This window comes from Acomys russatus, chromosome 22 (assembly GCF_903995435.1).
Source record: "Acomys russatus chromosome 22, mAcoRus1.1, whole genome shotgun sequence".
NCBI lineage: Eukaryota > Metazoa > Chordata > Mammalia > Rodentia > Muridae > Acomys > Acomys russatus.
The window spans coordinates 35,091,861-35,112,298 of NC_067158.1; the positions used below are offsets into that span (position 1 = coordinate 35,091,861).

General features: G+C 42.9%; 1 non-coding gene across 1 annotated transcript; it reads left to right on the top strand.

The window, feature by feature from the left end:
* The first annotated feature begins 1,124 nt into the window (after positions 1–1,124).
* LOC127206022 (small nucleolar RNA SNORA48) lies at positions 1,125–1,268 on the top strand. The gene has a single exon (XR_007832718.1). It is a non-coding gene; the product is annotated as a small nucleolar RNA SNORA48 (small nucleolar RNA).
* Positions 1,269–20,438: the final 19,170 nt, after the last annotated feature.

Genomic DNA, 20,438 nt, shown 5'->3' on the forward strand with positions numbered 1-20,438 from the left:
TTGCTACAAAGATGGAGTAAGACTGCTGAATTGGGTTTAAAGGAGAGCGGGGAGAGGTGAAGACCTGCAGTTAGCCTGCCTGCTCTCCTGGCCGGAGTGGCCTACAGGTACCCAGGGAATACTTGGGGGTATCTGGGGCTGGGATAAAGCAGTGGGTGGGAGGAAGTTTGAAAGGGAAGATTTGTGTGATCCACTGGAGACAGGGGGTGGGGTGGGGGGGGGGCAGGGGGCAAGGAAGGATGCAGCAAGTTGTCTGTAAACCAGCTGTGGCTGAGACAAGAGAATTGGATTTGGAGGAGGGGCGGCAGAGGTGAAGATCTGCAGTTCCTTGTTTTCAAATCTTAATCCCAGCTCTCTGAATCTGATTTTCTTGGGACACAGGGTCACTGTAGATGCAATCAATAAAAGTGAGGTGTTCTGGAGAATGTGTGCTACTGTTGTGTACTTGTGTAGATCTTGGTACTTCTCTACGGGAAGAAATAGGCTGCAGCACCTGGGGTGGTGGCACAGTCCCATAGCCTTAGCACTGCCATGACCGAGACCAGAGCCAGCTTGGGCTACCTAGAGAGTCTGTGTTTTAAAAACAAACCACAAACAAAGATGTAGGTTTTAAGATTGAAGGGGAAAGAAAAAAAATGACATTAATTACAGATGTTTTGACAATTGTACAAAAGTGCACTCACCAGCTGTTAGAATAATATGATCCACCTGTAAGGTAACAAACTGTATACAATTTGAAATGTTTCTTTATATCAGCAATAATAAACTTGGACATGAATTGAAGATAAAGAAGACACCAGTCATAATAAGTCCACAGCATATTTAAGGTCTACTTGGACAGAGAGCACATATGTAACTGGTGCTGGGGATGGAACCCAGGTCCTCACACATGTTAAGCTGTATCCCTACTCTACACTAGAACTTTACAGAAAGCTACCTATAGATTCAGAAAGGAAATAGACAAAGATTTGATAATGTGAATATGATATTGCTATTGTGAGTAGAATGTGAAAACTATAATAGTGTCAGCCTAATAATATTAATTCAGTTTTGAAAAATTCAAGATGACTTTGTGACAAGTTACACATTTTCAAATTAGTGGCTAATGCTTAGCCCCTCTCTCTCCCTTCTCTCATTGAGCAAAGAGACACTTAGTTGGTGGTGGTTCTCTTATATCAGTCAGAGGCAGAACAGATGGCAGTCCTTTGTTCATCCTAGCTTGATGCCTGGCTTGGTGGCCATTGCTGTTTTATGCCTAGAACACATAAAAATCAAATCAAATCAAATCCAGGCAGTACAGTGTGAAAGGAAGAAGACAGACCGAGGCCTGTTTCCTGCCATACTACATAGTGTAGGCAAGGAAAGACTCCCCCAGACCTGTCCTCCACTCGATAACACAGGTAGGCCATAGTTACACAGAGTCCTGCCTACCACCACAGAGCAGATTGCAGTGAGGGAGGAGGAAGACAGAGACCTTTGGATCACCATGCCACTCACAGCCCTGCTCTCCAGCGCAGGCACAGTACAGGCAGGCTGTGGACAACCTCTTGCTGCCATGCCATGAACTGCAGAAAGAGGATGTTACCCAGCTGGATCCTGCCGGTCTTTTGGCCATCCTGCAGAGGAAGGCACCATAATGTGTGGGCATGTGGTGGACAGAGGGGAGAGAAAGAGAAATGGAGTATGAAGAGAGGTGGAACTGGGAGACTCGAGGGTAGAAAGGAGTAGCCTGCTGTGAGTGCCCAGCTCTGCTGCCTGGGGCCATGGTGAGGTCCCAGCCCAAGCCACCACTGAGAACCATGTCTGGGTCCATGACTACACAGTGGCAAAGGTGAGTGTGGAAGTCTGTGGCTCATCTTAGCACTAGAGAACAAGGGGACATTTCACTAGAGAACAGTGGATATCCAGGGGTCTATGCAGACCTGGCCCAGCTCCTCACTGGCTATGGTTCTCTGGAGAGCTGAGCTCACCTCTCACAGGTGGCAGCACTCTGAAGAGTGGGCCCTGCACTTTGCCCAGGCAGCATAGTGAAGCTGGCCTTGGTGAAGAGGGCATGAGTGTGGGTGAGCTGACCTCACCACTTGTCTGCTGTGGCATGAACCAGGCACAGAGGTGATGCCTACTCCTCCACCCCTCGGGAAAGCTGCCCATGGGGTCATGAGCATATGGCTGCAGCACTCAGAAAAGTGGGCCCCATACCTCTCCTGGATAGCACAGCAGAGCTGACTCTGCTGGTAGGGGTACAAGTAAGCAGCTGCAAGGCTGAGAAGGGGAATAACTGGTCCTGTCACCTCTCTGCTATGAGGTGGCATAGGTGCAGGGGTGATGACCTACCCTGTAGCAGTCCAGGGAGCTGTCCCTGGGGTCCTGAGAAGGGGTGAACTGGCCTTGTTCCTCATCAACTGCAGCACTTAGGAGAGTGGGTCCTGTACCTCACCTGGGCAACATAGTACACCTGGCCCTGATGGAAGGGGGTGAGGATGGGCCTGGTAAGCGGCCCCAAGGGTGGGAGTTCAGGAGAGTTGTCCCCACCATTCATCTCCTGTGAGGTAGCATGGGTGCAAGAGTGATGCCCTCCACTGCCACACCACCTGCAGTAGTCAGAAGATCTGGCTTCTAGGGCATGAGAGAAAGAGAACTAGCACTGCCCCCTCACTGGCTATAGCTCTTGGGAGAGCAGGCCCTGCACCTTGCCTGGACAACACAGTGTAGCTGCATCTGATGGGGAAGGCAAGGGTGAGTCAGTCCTGAGGGTGTGAGAGCAGGAGAGCTATCCCAGCCCCTTGCATGCTGCAGTACTTGGAAGAATGGGCCCTGTGACTTGACTGGGCAGCACAGTGGAGCTGGAGGTGTGGATGCAGGTCAGCCATCCCGAGGACATGAGAACAGGAGAGCTGACCCTGTCTCCTGTCAATGGTAGCATTGGATCACCTAGCTTGACCTGGTGGTGCAGATAAGGGAGAGCCAGTGTGTGGTGCCCGCGCCACCGCGGTACCGAGTCAAGGGCGAGGGACTGCGGATTTAACACACACACACACACACACACACACACACACACACACACACACACACACTAACACAGCGGGTCCTTCATGCTAAGAGAGCAGCAGCAGCAGTGGCAGCAGCAGCTTCAACAACCTTTATTCAACAACCTTTATTCTGTATTATCTGTTAATGTTTGGGACAAGTAAAAGGGCCAGCCCTGCTGATCCAGAATTATAGAATCTCCATGACCCAGAGCAAGAGCAGGATAACTTGAAGGAGTCCAGGCAAGGACCTAATATAGATGGTCTCACAGAAGGCAGAGACTTCAAACCGGACCAGTGACTCATTAGGCTAAGCTCTTGTTTGCAAGTATAGGAAAATATTGTTAACAGTGTCATAGGTGGCTCCCTCCTCATGGTATGGGTCTCAAGCTGGACCAGTCATTGGTTGGCCCTTCCCTTAAATTTTGCTCCATCTTTACTCCTGCACACCTGGTAGGCAGAACAAATTGTAGGTTGAAAGTTTTGTGGCTGAGATGGTGTCTGTAGAAAGGAGAGGAAATATAAAACATGGAATGGTAAAGCCAAGAACACAACTCAGGAGTTACACAGCTAAAGCAGATTGGGGGATGGAAACTAGAAGGAAAGGGTTAAAAAGGAGAGGAAAGATGGCTATCTACTTAAAGCAAAGAGAAGAAAATTATTCAACATGGGGCGAATGGTCATCTATCCATGAGTAGGTGCACTTTTCCAGGTATGCTCACCTGTACAGGATCGGACTGGGCTTGACTTAAGTTAGAGTAGTCAGGCTCTCTGGTTATAAGATGAAAATAATCGGGAGGCAGAGGCAGGCAGATTGCTGTTAGTTCAAGGCCAGGCTAGTCTACAAAGCAAGTCCAGGACAGCCAAGGCTACACAGAGAAACCCTGTCTCGAAAAACAACAACAACAAAAGAGATGAAAACAAGTCCTGTTTAAGAACAGTACACAAGATGGCGCTGTGAGCCAGTGAGAACATTTATCCACTCCAGTGTTTACCTTTCCATGGTTTTCTTTATTCTTTGCTAATATAATGCAGCCGGATCATAGGCAGTGTTTGCCTATTAAAAACATTGGCATTTGGAAATAACATTCCCAATCTCCATGATTCCTGCTTGCTTTTTTATATAATCCTCAGCAGACTTTGGAAAAACCTTCATTTTAATCCCTGTTCTAACACAGGAAGCTGGACCTAATTCCTAATTTACTAAAAGCTCTCATAAAGCTGTTGAGAGTCACTGCTGGCATTTGCTGATCCTTGTGGACTTTGAGGTGGGGAAAGATGGGGGGAAATTTCAGGAATGAGAGGAAAAGGGTCTAAGTTTGATCAGGAAAGCAAGAACACAAGCTATAGCCGCGATTGGTAGAGCGCAGAAGAGAGAGAGCGGGAAAACCCAGGTAGGGGTTAGGTTGCTTGCAGGGTATAAAATCTTGTTATCCCGAAGTCTGCATTTGCTGAGGTTTTTACATAAACCTGCACCATCTACTGCTGTCATGCATGAAGAACAGCAAACGGTTTAAAGTAGTCACCAAAAATGATGGGTTAAAAAGCTCATTTTTATCATGGGACATCAGATATAATTAAAGGATACTTAGCCAGTGTCCAACATACTTCTCTTCCTCCCTTATCCATTTTGATTTTCTAAAGTCTCCTGTGTATGAGTGGTGTCAGCAACTGCACAGCACACAGGGACAGAAAGACTCAGGCTCAGAGATGTACTGAAGGCTACAGAGCAGGCCACCAGTGAAATGGCATGCAAATCAGGTCTTATCTGCAAAACGAGGTCAAGACACCCCCCCACTGTAGAGGTGTGCTTAACTTTACCACACAGATAACTTCCAGACAGAGTAGTTGTTGGCAAAGCTAATTATTTGGTAAAGGTGGGTTACAGCACTTTCTTCTAATTACATACCTGTTGAGTCTTTGGTTGCAACAATGGAAGTTAATTTTTAATGTAACCAATAGCAATCTGATTACTTTCCTGATTTCAACAAATGTCCATTGTCTTTGTGAAGAAAGCAACTGGAAGAGCACAGCATAGCTGCAGTACCAGAGCAAAGCAGAACATGGCATGGGAAATGTTGGATGTGGAGAGTCTTAGGGACCCAACGTGGGATACACTACACAGCCAGGAAAAATGGGGATCCTTGGCTGTAATCATTGTCTGGGAAGATCAAGTTATCAGAGGAGGAAATTGGAATGTTATTTCAGAAGTGGAAATAAGTTGCCAGCCCCAAAAAAGCATCAACTGCTCACTCATAAATAGTATCCTAGGACAAAGGAAGCCAGGAACAGCACTTGAGGCTGTGCTAATAATAACAACCTCTGTTGGTTGTATATTGGACATTATGTGCCAGACATTGTTACATTTCTTTATTTGACCCTCCTTAGAACAGTAATTTGTTAGGTCCTTCCTTCTTCCCCTTCCTTCTTCCCCTTCTTTCTTTTCTTTCTTTCTTTCTTTCTTTCTTTCTTTCTTTCTTTCTTTCTTTCTTTCTATTTCATTATCATCATCATCATCATCACCACCACCACCACTACCACCATCATCATCACTTCATCATCATCATCACTGTGAGCAAGACCTAAGAGAACAATTTAAAAGGATTTTGACTCACAGTTTCAGAGAGGTCATTCCATCCTGATTTGGCTTCATTGGTTTTGGGGTGTGATGGTACAGAGAACCACAGTAGAGGAGCGTGGAGAAGCAGAGCTGTTCATCTCATGGCGGTCATAAAGGACACATACAGATGGGGGGGTTAGCTAGGGAACTTCTACCTTATCTTTTTTGGTCTGTGCTGGTGATCAAACCCAAGATGCCAGACAGGTAGTTTACCACTGAGTAATCTCTCCAGACCTTCCGTTCCCTCTAGGCCTTCAGCCTATGGATGGTGCTGCCTACACTCAAGGCTGATGATCCTTCCTTGGTTAATGATCTTTGAAAATGTCCTTGTCATCTCAGATGTTTTCCATGTACCTCTCTAGATCAAGGTAAACCATCAAGCCTAGGAAACAAGTGGAATCACCATCTAAGGTAAGGAGGCAGGTGATTGAGGTATGCTGGACCAGAGTGCCAGGGCTGAACGGAAATCCCTTCCAAGCTTAAAACACCAGGAGACAACAGTGCTGGGAGGATCACTGCAAAAGAAAAAGTCCGAGACCGTTATCTGGACAGAAGCATTTTGGATCTAGAAAAATGGCAGTTGCTGATGACTCCACATAATAGTGTCTGAAAGTTAGTCACATGTGCAGCAGTGTGTGTGCTTCTCATGAGATGCCCTCCCTGCCATGCACCTCAGGATTTGTAAGAGCGGGCAGGTCTTTATTTCTGTTGTCATTTAACCCTGAGCTGGCTTAGTCTAGGAGAGCACCCTTATCTAGTGCTATGTTGCAGCTTTCCAAGGACCAATCTAGTTTTCACGGGCCTGAACTGTTTCTTTCCCTCCTTGCTTCTTAGACTTCAGCTTAGAACATGTTCCTTGGGACTCTAGCACATCCCAAAATCTGTGTTATGTCGAGGCACCTGCAAAATGAGATGCCTTTGCTTTATTGGTGGGGCCAGGTCCTATCCCATTCTTTGCTGTGCTTCCTGCCCTTGCTGCTTAGCCTCTGAAACTGTCTCGAAGAAATTGGCTACAGGACCCAGCAGTTAGGTCTGAGCTACTTATCAGTGAGGTGAGGGCAGCTAATCAAACAGCTACGAAAGAAGGCAGGACGCCCCATGCCTATGAAAGGTCCTTCAGTACCAGTTTGGGAAGCTCCGGAGCCTTAGATTCAGTTATCACAGCCTCTTCAATGCCCCACAGGCCTCAGCGCATACCTCCACACACCCTCCGTGAAAGTAAAAAAACAGCCTGCAGACAGGTTCAGTCCTCCCCTGTGTCTCTCCAACATGCCAGGGCATCAAGGCCACACAACAGCCATAGGTTACTTATCATCTGGGAGGACAAATGAAAAAGCCTGTTTCCAGCAAGCTGACTTCCAAGAAGCTGGAGTCTTCTGAGCACTGACCCACTTCTGGATGCTTTCTGGCTCAGGGGCTTTTCCAGAATATCACCAGGGCACCTTTTCCACTGTGCACTCCTCGTTGGAATATACATTGTCTTTACAAGGCACAAATACTTGAACTGCATAATGTAACCCGATGTTCTGACAACCTCACTTATACTCAGGCTAAATTTAAAGGTCACCATGCAGAGAAATAATGGCAAGAGAATGAAAGGGCCTTGAACATGGATCTTGCAGACCTTTCCTTGTTTTTGAGAGTTTTATGCCATAAAATATAGGCACAATTGCCCGTGAGCTTAAAAAAAATATTTATAACCAGGGAATCCATTTCTTGGGAATGCAACAGCTTTAGATAAAAGGCCATACTAGGGAGACACAGTGTGAAGTGGCAGAGATGGTTTCCATGATACTGGGAGCGCTCATTCTTTTGTTCTGTGATTATCCACATCTATTATGTTTAAGAACAGGATTTGAGGACTATAATCAAATAATATAGGAGACAGATAATTCCCATTTGTCTGAGTTCACAGTTTAGTAAGGAAGAAAGACATGGAGACAAAAACAATTAAGAGAGTGTGAGATGACAGAGGAGACAGATTTGTGAGTGTATACATGGAAAGAAAACCTGCAATAATCCTGAAGGTTGGTGGCACCTCCTTTTCCAAGAAGTAATTCTTCAGCAGAGTATTAATGGATACGCAAGAAGAAGGGATTTTTGAGAAGAAATATGACACACGGGGGGAGGGGTGGGGTGGGTGGGTGGGTGTCAATGCCACTAGAAGTTTTGTAGGCCAAAGGGCGTGTCATGGCTGGCCCTAGAGACAGTCTAGACCTGGGTGGAGTCACCATTCCAAGAATTATTGGGGATACTGTGACAAGGAAGGGATGCAGGGATGGGGGATGGTTTAAACTACTGGAAAAAAAAAGCAACATGTATGGCATCCCATCACCAAGATCATGTATGTTCTAAAAAGCCTAGTGTTCATCAGAACATGACAGCATGTCCCATTGATGCTGACTTGCCAACACACCCACAAGGACCACAGTCTAACACAGTGGCTTGGTGTGAACAAGTACAGGAGGCACTGGAGGCGGTGAAGCTTCAGCATCTACAGCTACACCATGCTGAAGGACAAGGAAGGTGTGAGTTCATGTACTGAAAAAAACATGAAGGGGAAGAGAAAAGATGTACTAGAAAAAAATTTAAGTAATGAGGACCAAAAACTTCCCCAAATTAATACAGACACCAAGTTAGATCCAGAAAGTGCAGAGATTACCAAGTAGGGTGGATCCCAAAGAATATATAGCTAAGCACACCATTCTCAGACTCAAGAAAGGAAGGTATATAGAAGACTCCTGAGAGACACACTGGCATGGGAATGTCAGAGGGTGCCCATCAACAGGTACTATTTTCTATCAGTTAAATAAAAAACCCTTAAGCTACAAGAGGAAGAGTGTAAGAATGGGACCAGACTCCTTTCATTAGAACTATATAAAGGTGCAGAGAATAGGGTAAAATGGTGTAGTAAATAGTGAGTGTGGGTTTTTTTTAATGAGAAGTGCATTGAATCTGTAGATATTTTGGGTAAGATGGTTATTTTTCACCCTATTAATTTGAGCAATCCATGAGCTTGGGAGGTCTTTGGATTTTCTACTGTCATCTTCAGTCTCCTCTCTTAGCATTTCCAAGTTTATATTTTAGTAGTTTTTCACTTCATTGGTCAGATTTATTTCTAGATACTTTTTGTTTCTTAAGCATAGGATCATATATCATCTGCAGAAAATTGTTAATTTGAATTTTTCCTTTCTTATGTGGGTCCTTTTATTTTTTTTCTTGCCTTATTGCTGTAGCGAAGAATTTGAGGACAATATTGGCTAGGAGTGTACAGAGTGCCTCATCTCTGATTTATGTGCTGATTTACACTTCTTGGTTCACATATGTTGAGACAACCTTAGATCCCTGGAATAAAACCCAGTTGCTCATGGTGTAGGCATTCTGGAATTGGGTTGGCAAGAATTTTATTGAGAGCATTTGTGTCTATGTCCATCCAGGATTTTGATCTGTATTATTCTTTTTTTGTTGTGTCCTTCTCTGGTTTTGGTATCATATATTTGCTGGTTTCACAGAATGGAGATATTGTTAGCCTTTCTTTAATGGTCTCATAGAATTCAGCAATAAATCCATCTGGTCCTGGTTTCTTAGTTGAGAAATGATGATGATGATGACAACAAAGATGATGATGATGATGATTACGATTACTGCTGATGCAATTTCATTGATTGTCATTTTTCTAATAAGTGTTTATATCTTTCACATTTAATTCTGTCATGTTATATTTGCTTAAAACTTATTAATTTCTTCTAGATTTTCAGTTTTTTAAAAAATATGAGCTCTAAAAGCACTCCTGAATGATTTTCTGTAATTTACTGAAATCCACAGTAACATTTTACTCTCTAATTTTTAAAAATTTGGAGTCCTTCTTTTATTTAATTTGGTTGTCTGTTTGTCAATCTTATTTATTATTTCAAAGAACCAACTCTTTGATCAGTTATTTTAGTCTCCATTTCATTAATTTCTGCTCTTATCTTTGTTATTTTTGGCCATTTTCTGGACTTGAATTTTTTTTTTTTCTAGAATCTTCACATAAGTTGTTAGTTTCATTTAAGATCTTTATGACTTTTGAATAAGATTTATTTTTATTATTTTTAAGTGTGTGTGTGTGTGTGTGTACATTCTTGTGCTCAAAAACCCAGAGGCATTAAGTCTCTGTAGAGCTGAAGTTACAAGTGGTTGTGAGCCACCCAACCTGTGTGCTGGGACTGAAACTGTAAGAGTTTCCACTGTAAGGGCAGTGAGTGCTCTGAAGTGCTGAGCCACCCCTCTCATCCTTTTTATGATTTAATATAAACATTCATAGGTAAAGACTTTTGTTTTAAAAGTGCATCGTCTACAACCAATAGTTTTTGAAAGTTGTACTGTCATTTCTGTTAGTTTCTAGAAACTTTTAACTTCTTGCTTTGGGAGGATGCTGCTGAAAGCTCGCATGCTCTTCTGATGTTCCTGTCTTTGGGCAATGGTAGTTTTTCCTCAAAACTTTTAACACTGGCTCTATGCTGTGTGGTTCTCATATTTTGCCAACAATGTGGCATGGTGAGGATTTTCTCTGTTTATGTCTATTAGGTTTCTAGATGCCTCTTGTGTTTGAATGTTAATGTTTTTCTCTAGATTTGGGGGAGGTCATTGATGTATTTTCAATGAATAGATTCTCTTGTCCTTAGAACCTATCTCACCTCATTTGGATTCTTAGATTTGGTTTCTCATTCTTATCCCAGCACTCTTGGATGCTGTGGTCATGCTAACTTTTTTCCTTATTAAAGTTTGAATGTAGTCTTTGGTCAATCTTTTCCTCCATCTTACATTCTTCTGTTTATTTGAGTTCACTGGTGTTGATCTCCACTATGTTTTTTCTTTTCTTTTTTGACTCACTGAGATATTTTGCTCCCACCATGTCTAGCTGTTTTCTACGAAGCATCACTTTCCTTGCTGGATTTTCTTTACATGCTGACTTTTCCCACAAACGTTGCTCAATCCCTCACCTGTTTCAGTAGGGCTTTCCTCTGTTCCTGTTACCTCTCCAGCCCGTGGACCGGGTCTATCTGTTTATTTGTATCTTCTTTTCTTTTTCTTTTCTTTTCTTTCTTTTTAAATTTTATTATTTATTTATTTATTTATTTATTTGAGACAGAGTCTTGGTATGTAGCCTTGGCTGTTTTGGAACTTACTATGTGGACCAGATGGCTCTGAACTCATAGAGATCCACCTGCTTCTGCCTCTTGAGATCTGAATTTAAAGGTGTGTACTATTACATCTGGCTTATATCATCTTTTAACTCCCCTGACTACTTTTTCCAGAAAAGGTTTAAATTATTCACCTGGCATTTTACTAATTTTGCATCTTTGCACTCAGTAGTTGAGGAGTTACAGTCATTTGTGTTCGGAAGAGTCATGTTGCTGGCTTTTCTATGCTTCATGAATTTCTGTGGTTTGTACATCTATCTGTTGACTCTACACGTGTCTTCTGTTTTTGGGAAGGGAAAACTTCTTATCAAGCATCCTGCTCTGGAGGATTCTGTCCCTAGTATATTTGAAGCAATTTCTATGACTGTATGTCACTTAGCAACTTTCATTAGAGGAGACAAAAGACTCACACTCAAAATACACCACAGGCATTAATACAAACCGTAAAATAATAAAATTCCTAATAAATGATATAAGAGGAAATCAAAGTGGCCTTGAGTGTGGCTGTGCCAGTAACTTTTCTGTGACTATGATAAAACATCCTGAGCAAGAACCCCTTAGAGAAGGAACAGGTTATTTTGTCTTATGGTTCCATGCAACCTACACTTGTCACATGTTCAAGTTCTTGATCCAAGGCTTCAGATGCTGTAGAATGTGATGCCTGCCGATCTGCTGAAAACACTCACAGCCTTTCCTCCATCTCTAGCAGAAATGGTAAAGCAGTTATGTCTCTAATGTTGACACTGAGGAATTGAGTTGGCATATTGCAGGTTAAGATTGAAATGGATTCATGAGTTGTATGTACGTGACCAGAAGAACCAGCATGTTTTGTTAGAGATGTCTACACTACAGGGAAAGTGATGGCAAGATGGCTTCATATTTGTCATCTGTAGCCTATGGGATAAAGATTTCAGCCTTGAATCCAAGACCCCTACATGACTTTTTAATTTGTCTTCCATCTTTTCCAGTCACAATCTTTGTCTGGTAGCCAGTTAATCCATAGATCCTTAGACAGATTAGGAAGTGTCTTGTCTCTCAGAGTTGAAAGGGCTTTGCTAATTAGCTGATGGTACCCAACCCCAAGGCAATTTTTCTCTGTAGGAAACTGACTAGGTAATAGCTGCAAAATTCCTTGTGGTTTATTATCAAGACTAATGTCCATCTAATGAGTTCCCACTGGAGTGTTCCTCTATGAGCTTCCCAGCCTCCTTCCCCACTGCTCAGAGTTACCTCTGAGTTTCTGATGGGTTATTTCAGAATGCCACTGTTTTTTCCACAGATTGTACCAAGGGTAGGCACTCAGACATCCAGTAAGAGTTTCATGTAGGTACAGGGAAGGAGGAGGAAACCTTGGGCTTTCCTCGATAAATAGAAGGGACTTGTTAGAGACTGAAGATGCACAGAGGGATACGGAGTAGGACAGACAAAGACAGATACAGAATTTACTATGAAGACAATATATTATTGAGATCATTCTACCTAAGGACCTATTATATGCCAGAAACTGCTGTGAATAATAGAAAAATGAAGGTAAGTAAGACGTGGAGCCATAAGAACAAATAGATCTCTCAGGTAGAAGAATTTCCAATAATTTATGAATAGCCTTCAAAGAGGTGGGGGGAAACTCCTTCCTTTTAATAATGGGCAAAGACCTATTTCCCTCTTAAGGGTAAGGAGTGATGCCATGGTGGATAGGTCTGACATATATATTCTAGGTGGGTAATTGATGTTGTGAGGTTTGTATTCATTGTCGATTTGACAGCATCTAGAATCATCTGGGAGCCTCTGAGAGATTATTTAGATTAGCTTAATCTCACTTTTTCTGTGAGTGGCCCCACTCCATAGGCTGCCGGTCTGGGTTAGGAGAGTGGGGATAGCACTCTGGGTACCACGGTTCATCTCTGTAGACTTTCTGAAAATGTGACAGGCCACTGCAGGCTCTTGCTGCTGTGACTTCCCTCCAGGATGGGCTGTACCCTCAAGCTGTGAGCCCAAATGAGCCCACTCTCCCTTAGGTCACTATTGTCACGGTATTGATAACAGCAACAGAGAAATAACTAATGTAGAAGTCAGTGTCAATAGACACAAACATGTGGCTCTGATATGATGCGATTCAATATTTTTTTCCTTTTCCTCCATGAAGCTTCATTCTGATAGCCAGAAAATCTTAACTGAAGGGCATTTTGAATATATTATCAGCACTCCTCAAAAGTGTTGAGTTCATTAAAAAGTAGTTTGAAAAATCACAACAAATGGGAACCTAGGGAGACAAGAAGTCTGGATGCCTTGTCAGACCTGAGCTAGGTTCATGGAACATAAAAGAGGATATTGATACAAATTAAGAAAGATGGAATAAATTAATAAAGTTCAATTAAAAATGTCATGCCAACATTGGCTTGTTAATCATAACAAAAATACCATACCGATATAAGATATTAATAATGGGGAAAATTAGGTCGGTGGCATAAAGGGAGTTTTTGTATCATTTTTGTAAATTTTCTACAACTGCCTCTTTAACTCTCTTAGAAAAAGCTATCATGATGTTTAGGCTAAAAGTAATCCACGAGGCTAGGGAGACAACTTGGCAAAGTGTGTCCCTTGAGAGCATGAAGATCTGACCTTGATCTCCAGAATTCATTGATGAAAAGCTGCCGATGGTGGTGAACATTTGTAATCCCAGTACTTGGGAGGTGGAGACAGGAGGGTTCCTTGGGTTTGCTGGCCAATTAGTCAGCCTTGCTGATGTGTGGAGCTCTAGGCAAGTGAGAGACCCTGTCTCAAAAGACAGGATGAATGATGCTCCTGAGAAATGACATCTGAGATGTTCTTTGGTTTCTACATATGTGTGCTCAAAAGCACACCCATCGTAAGTGCATCCACATGTGCGAGCTCACACACACACACACACACACACACACACACACAGAGCAAGACACAGAGAGACAGAGAGGGGGAGTGAGGGAGATGGCTGGGGTCAAGAACCTTATACAACATGCAAAATCCCAGGAACAGTGTCAGAATGGGGCAAATGCCAAGAAGGAAAGGCTTCCATGGCTGAGACATCACCGAAGGACATGGGACAGCTTTCCAAACATAGGGACCAGAAGGAACGTGTGAGGTCACACTCGTTTGAATGTATGCCTGTAAAAGCTAGATGGGGCTTCAGCTTTCCTGGCATGGGAGCTACAGGCGGTTGGTCTTAACCAGCTCCACGTGAGTGCTGGGAAACATACTGGGTCCCTGGGAATGCAGGAAGAGCTCTTAATGGGGGCATCTCTCAAGTTCTTTCTCCCATCTTTTAATAAGATACGCTAACTGGATACCCAGCAGCGGCCTTTGGCTTTATGCGTGCATTTGTTTCCCTTAGTGTGCTTCCTTGAGCCTCCTCCATATAACTTCCGTTCCTTCCTCACCCACAGCACAATACTAGTTGACTTACTAGTGCAGGCAGTGAAGCTTAAGTTCATTGTGCCCTGGTTTTGTCCTCATTAAACGGGCATAAAATGAGGCACCAACATAGGATTTTTCATGAGGATTAAATTTGTTACTCTGAGGACAGAGTTTAAGAGCGAGCCTGGCATATAACACTGTGCAAGTAGCAGCTCTTGACTCAGTAATAGTCTCTTTGTCTTCAGACTGTGACAAGAATTACTTACAAAACCCTAAGGACCAAAGCTATGCGTTCTGCATATTTGCTTTAGAATCATCTCCCTCCGGTTATATCATACCTATTGTAATTGCACTGTGATCACACTGTGCTCTCTGTCATCAGCTCATTTTTGTCAGCATTGAGCACCCAAATGATGGTGGATACAGGGACTATGGTGAGACGTATATTTAAAAAATAAAATGAAAGCTGGGCGAGGTGACTTATGCCTGTAATCCTAGCACTCTGGGAGGCAGAGGCAAGTGGATCTCTATGAGTTCGAGGCCAGCCTGGTCTACAAAGTGATTCAGGGTAGCCAAGGCTACACAGAGAAACTCCATCTTGAAAAACCAAATAATAAATAAATAAATTATTAAACAAACAAACAAAAAAATAACTCCAAGGCATCATCAACAAAAATAACTTCATTGTCTAAGTAGAAAAAAGAAGAGAGTGTTCAAGTTAGCTAGCAGAAGAGACTTAATTATCATTATGTAGTTCTTGGTAAAGAGGGCATGGAAGTCACATAGAAGGCACACAAGAAAGACACCTACCATCCTGAGAATAGTGTTCTGAGGTGGAGTGTTGCAGAATTAAAGATAGTGGGTAGTGGTGATGGGTGGCCAAGGGTCCGTCCCCTGCCTCTCTCTAGGGTAACTTAGGTGTGTTCTATGCTTGACCTTCCTCATCTGTAAGGGCGAGAAAAGAACACTGATGTCTTTACTGTGGGGCTGATGTTGCAGCCTAAGTGAGCTAACAAAATGAAAACATTTGCAACAGTCCTTGCACACAGGGAAATTCCCAAGATGCCACAGACTCCAGAGGGATGAGCACGCCCATCTCCGTCCTCTCATGTGGCCTCTTTCCCAAACTATTCCAGCAAGGTAGACCAGCATATACCCCATCTGCACTTACAAGAACTTCCCCCTAATCCCATGTCATCAGTGAGTCCACTCCTTAGCCATGCTCAGCAACAACTCTATCATGCCACTGGGACCTGGATCATTCTAGCATCAGAACACAGGGACTTGCGAAGATGCCCCAACATGAGTTGCCAGACTTCTCTTATTTCTTTCCTCCACTGCTTAACCTCTTCATCTGCAGCTCTGAATGAACCAAATGCTTCTTTTCCCTGACAGCCTACCAGGGCACTGCAGTCAGCACTTCCCTATTGCAACTTGATTCTAGAGCCCATGAGAGTGGAGCAGACTTGGGCTCAGAGGCTGACTTTACAGATGCAAAATGAATTTGGACTGTTTTCTCCACATAAGAAACTGTGGGGTATGGAGCATGGATGTGTCCTACAGCCTGAAGCTGTGTACTCAGGTAGAAGAAACGACTTGGGAGGCCTGGTACAGTATGCACAGCTTCTCCTGCAGCTGGTTCCGGAGGATCGGAGGAAAAATCCCCACAACAGGACTGTTCGTGTGAGCTCTCAGATTTTATGCAAGGACCCCCACAAAATTACTGTTAAGAGTCTGATTTTGTCACTGTGAAAAGCCCTGCAGATTAGGCCTCTCAGAAGAAAGGGAAAGGCTGCTTTTGAACTAGGCTCTGTTGGCTGCTCTGTCATGGAATAGACTTCATGCTGGCAGCACATTTACTAAGTAAATGATTTCCTTTCAAGGTCAAGCTTTTAGAGCCCAAGGCCACCACTGAAACTACAAGGGTAGAGCTAGAATAATTAAGCATCTAAAATATAAGAAGCTTTATTCCCAAAGTGTAGGATGTGGCTGAAAACAGACTCTACAACTTAAATCTTTGACTATGGTTCTCTCTCTCTCTCTCTCTCTCTCTCTCTCTCTCTCTCTCTCTCTCTCTCTCTTTCTCTCTCTCTCTTTCATTAAACTTGTTCTAGGTAGAGAAAAAGCCTGATTCCATACCAAGGCGGGTACCAGTTTCTGAGCATTGCCTGAGGTTAACCATCTTGGATTTTGGCACAGTCTCAATCTTCCTGCCAAGTCAAGGTGATGAGTTGATCCTTGGCAGCTGAATCCTGAGAATGAGGCCTCCATCAGATACATAGGCTGAGAGAAAGTTCTGGAAAGAAACTAAAGCTTCAGCAGTGGGTGGAGCAGAAGAATGTAGGTCTAAGGTCACAGCTTTCCATTGCCACCTCAGAGAGTAGGGTAAACATGGGGAGGCAGGGTTCACTTGTTATTTTTATCTAAGCATTCCTTCTTTTAGCTTTCACTGTACAAGGAGAGGAGAGAATGCTTTCTAATAGAACAATAGACATTTCATGGTGGCTAATGATATAAATATACTCAAATATGTCGTTCATCTCCAAAAAGATGCACCAAAAGCTCTGGATGACCCTAGGAATCACGGCACTCCCTCTGGACAGTAGAGCTTTGCTTTTACCACTGTTGACTCAGACATGTGAGCCTGGGTGTTTGAAGAATGGATAGATTCACTTGAGGAGGAGAGAGAAGACAGAGGAGGATCAGAGAGTCTGGCAAAGCAAGCCCCAAGGTAGAAGGGCATTTATTGGTGTGCATGTGTCTTGCGTTTACAGTGGGTAGAAAAACTCATCTACTGGAAAAAGTAACGTTATGCCACAGCTGGCTCCACAGCTGTTTTCACAACTGGCTCCACAGCTGCCTTCACACTGGCTTCTCTCCAGCTGCCAGTGAGACTGTACTTTTTGTTAATGGGCCATACCAGTTGGCCATCCTGACTATGCTGGACATTTCAATAACCTTCCAAACATTTTCCATTATTTAAATACACAGCCTCTCTTTAAATCCAACTTGCTTTTGATAAAGTTGAGTCAACCATTCATTTTATAGCCATCATATATTACTACCATTCTCTCTCTCTCTCTCTCTCTCTCTCTCTCTCTCTCTCTCTCTCTCTCTCTCTCTCTCCCCCAGTCTTTTGGGACTTTAAAAAGCAACAACTTAAAAACAGTGTTTTTAGAACTGTTTCTATGGCATTGAGATCTTTGACTTCCTGGATTTGTCTCCAAAGGAAAAGGTTTAATGTGTATTTGAGTGTTTTTAAAATAACCTTTAACCCTATAGATAAATCCTTTGATCAACTTCCTTATTGAATTCATTGCAGATATTTTAAATATGTATAAAATTTCGTATTGGAGACATGGGAACATGCAAAAGATACTATGGTGCAGGAGGAACTGGTTAATTTGTGTTTTTGGAAGCCGTCTTTATTTATGCTACCAAAGCCAGGTGGGCTTGCAAAATGCCTTCAAATCTTCTTTGCCTCAGTCTTCACATCTGCACAAGGGGATGGTTAGGATGGCTCACTGATGGGAACATTTCTTATTATAAATTTGAAACTCTCTCTTGTTCTTGGATCCTTTCATTGAATCCATCCATGTCAGGGATTTCCCTCACAGTCCTTTCTCCTGTATTGTTGTACCCTATGATTTTTTTAACTGTCTGGTTTATTTCCACCATATAAACGGCCTTGCTTAAAAGCTACCTCATCAGAGAGGCTTTTCTGCACCATCTTGCCTAAGTGACCTTGCCTTCCTGATTGCTCTGGTTGTTTCACCCCACCTCTCCATTGTGTTTTATTTGCCACCAGAGCTCACAAACTTGAAAGGTCCATGCTTCAGTGTGCACATTACACTAAGTGAATACTTAAAAACATTTTTAACTTTGATTTTTGTTTTACTGCCTGTCTGTGGAGGCCAGAGAGGACATCTGATCCTCTGAGATTGGAGTTACATACAGGCAGTTGTGAGCAACCATGTAGGTGCTAGGAACCAAATAGGGTGCACTGGAAGAGCAACTGGTGCTCTTAAGCACTGAGCCATCTCTCCATCAAAAGTGAATAGTGTCTACTTCTTTCAAAATTAACCTGTGCTCATGCATAGCTGGATGGGGTAGGGCTCAGTGTCTTAATCACACAAACTTCAGAAATGTGGGAGGTGGATGGGATGATGGGAAGGTCCTTGCTTCTTCTTAGTTTGACATAAGCGTTCTGGACTCAGGCCAGGTGGGAAGGCTTAGGATCCAGAGGGCTGACTATGGAGTGCAGGCAGTTCACTCTGCTGCCTTCAAGCTGTTGGAAAGCAATTGGTATGGAGGGCTCAAGGGTCATATCTGAGGGAGCAACCACATGAAGAGTCATGAGCTCCTTACAACAAACAATCAGCTGAGTTGATCCAGTGTCCATTCCATCAGTGTGTGAGGAGAAGAAGCTAGGATTATGCAGGGGCAAGCCTCACAGTAGCACCCTAGGTCAGGAATTAGCTAGTTTCTTTACTCTTACAGAAAACTTTCTCTTCTTAGAAATTACCTATGCATTGCAAAGTGCAGGAGTCTGTACTGCAAAGTGTCTTGGCCAATCAGCAAGCATTTCCTGCATAGTTACCATGTGACCTGCAGGGCAGTTAGAAAGTTTCTAGTGACAACCTCCTGTAACCTCGGAGCACCCTGGAGTGTTCACCATAAACAATTTTTAGAATCCTGCACTACAGTCCGAAGGGAGGGTGATTTAAAATATACAGGTATTGGATTTATCCAAATTGTCTGCCATTCTCAGTAAACACCACAGAGTCGCCATTACACATTTCATTTTCGAATCATCCCCTCAGGAAGTTATTAACCTTTTTAAGTGTTGGATCCTGAAATGTAAGCCACGTGGTCTGACCATTATGGCATACATTATAGATAAACTTTGTAAAATTATGATTAAAGATATTAGTATCTTTTTCTTAGCATTTTAAAAGGAAAACACAATGAACCATCAGTAGTAATGGAGATCACGTGCCAACTTTAGGAAAACCTAGAAACTCTCGGCTTGAGAGCACGCCGTTTCTGAAGGCAATTTTTATTTTTGATGGACAAAAATCTAACACGTAATCAAGTGGTTTTTATTTGTACTACATGGTGTGTCAAAATAAAGGGACTTTCCTGGTAAAATTCTGAGCTCTAATCAGTATTTGCTCAGAGTTTGGCAGTGTCAGCAATGGCTTACTTAACTCTGTGCCCTTTGTACAGAAAGAAAGTGCATAGGAAGTTGCTAAGCAACACCGGAAGGATACAAATTTTTTTTATATATATATTGTGGTAATCTAGAACTTATGCAATCCAGGCAAGCACAGAACACACAGAGAAAGAAACATTTAAAACTCACATTGTAGACAAATGGCTAATTAAAAAATAACGCCAAATGTAATATATAATATCAAGCAATAAAAATATAACATTTTATGATATAATATGCCAATACATGGCCATCACAAGCGGTGGGAATGCCGATCTGTTTTGTTCAAGTTTACAGTTTAATGAGGAGCTTAGATATCCTTATCAGCTACATTTCTTATTTCATTTGCGTCTCCCAAAGAACAACATTGTTTACCAGTGCTCCACTTAAAATGGAATGTATTACTTATTTCATTAGTTTAAACGTGTGTAAGAAACGTACCTGTGTGCCATTCCTTTGATGAAGTTGACCTATAATTTGATTATATAAGAAAACATCTCTGCAGGGGGTCCCCCAAGGAAGCAGGAAGGATCATGGGACACCAAGAACACAAATAGCTAATGGCGAGGCTCTCTGCAGAGCTGGGGGCGGTGGGTGGGGGAGAGATGGTGTTAATAAAAAAGAGAAGAAAGGAGAGTTTCATCTAAAACGAGAAGATAGAAGAGAGAAAAACAGCTGCATTTATATACGATGGCACGATTTGCTTCCATTTATGGGAATAATGGGGAAAAAATAACTTGAACGTTGGGGTTAAAATTGGGTTGAACTAAAAAGAATCTGGCTGGATAAAATGGCATCTATGAACTGAAATATAAGGCAGTCTGGAAACGACATTTTTTTTTTAAATGAAGAAAATGGTCATACTTTAGGGTAGGTGATTGCTCTGTGACCGGAGGAGCCTGGAGTATCTGTTCATTTAAACTTCTCCAGTTTCTAGTCCATTAGAGTTCACGGAAGGCTCGGTTTCACGGCCTCACTGGGCACAAAGTGTGGGGCTGAGCTGG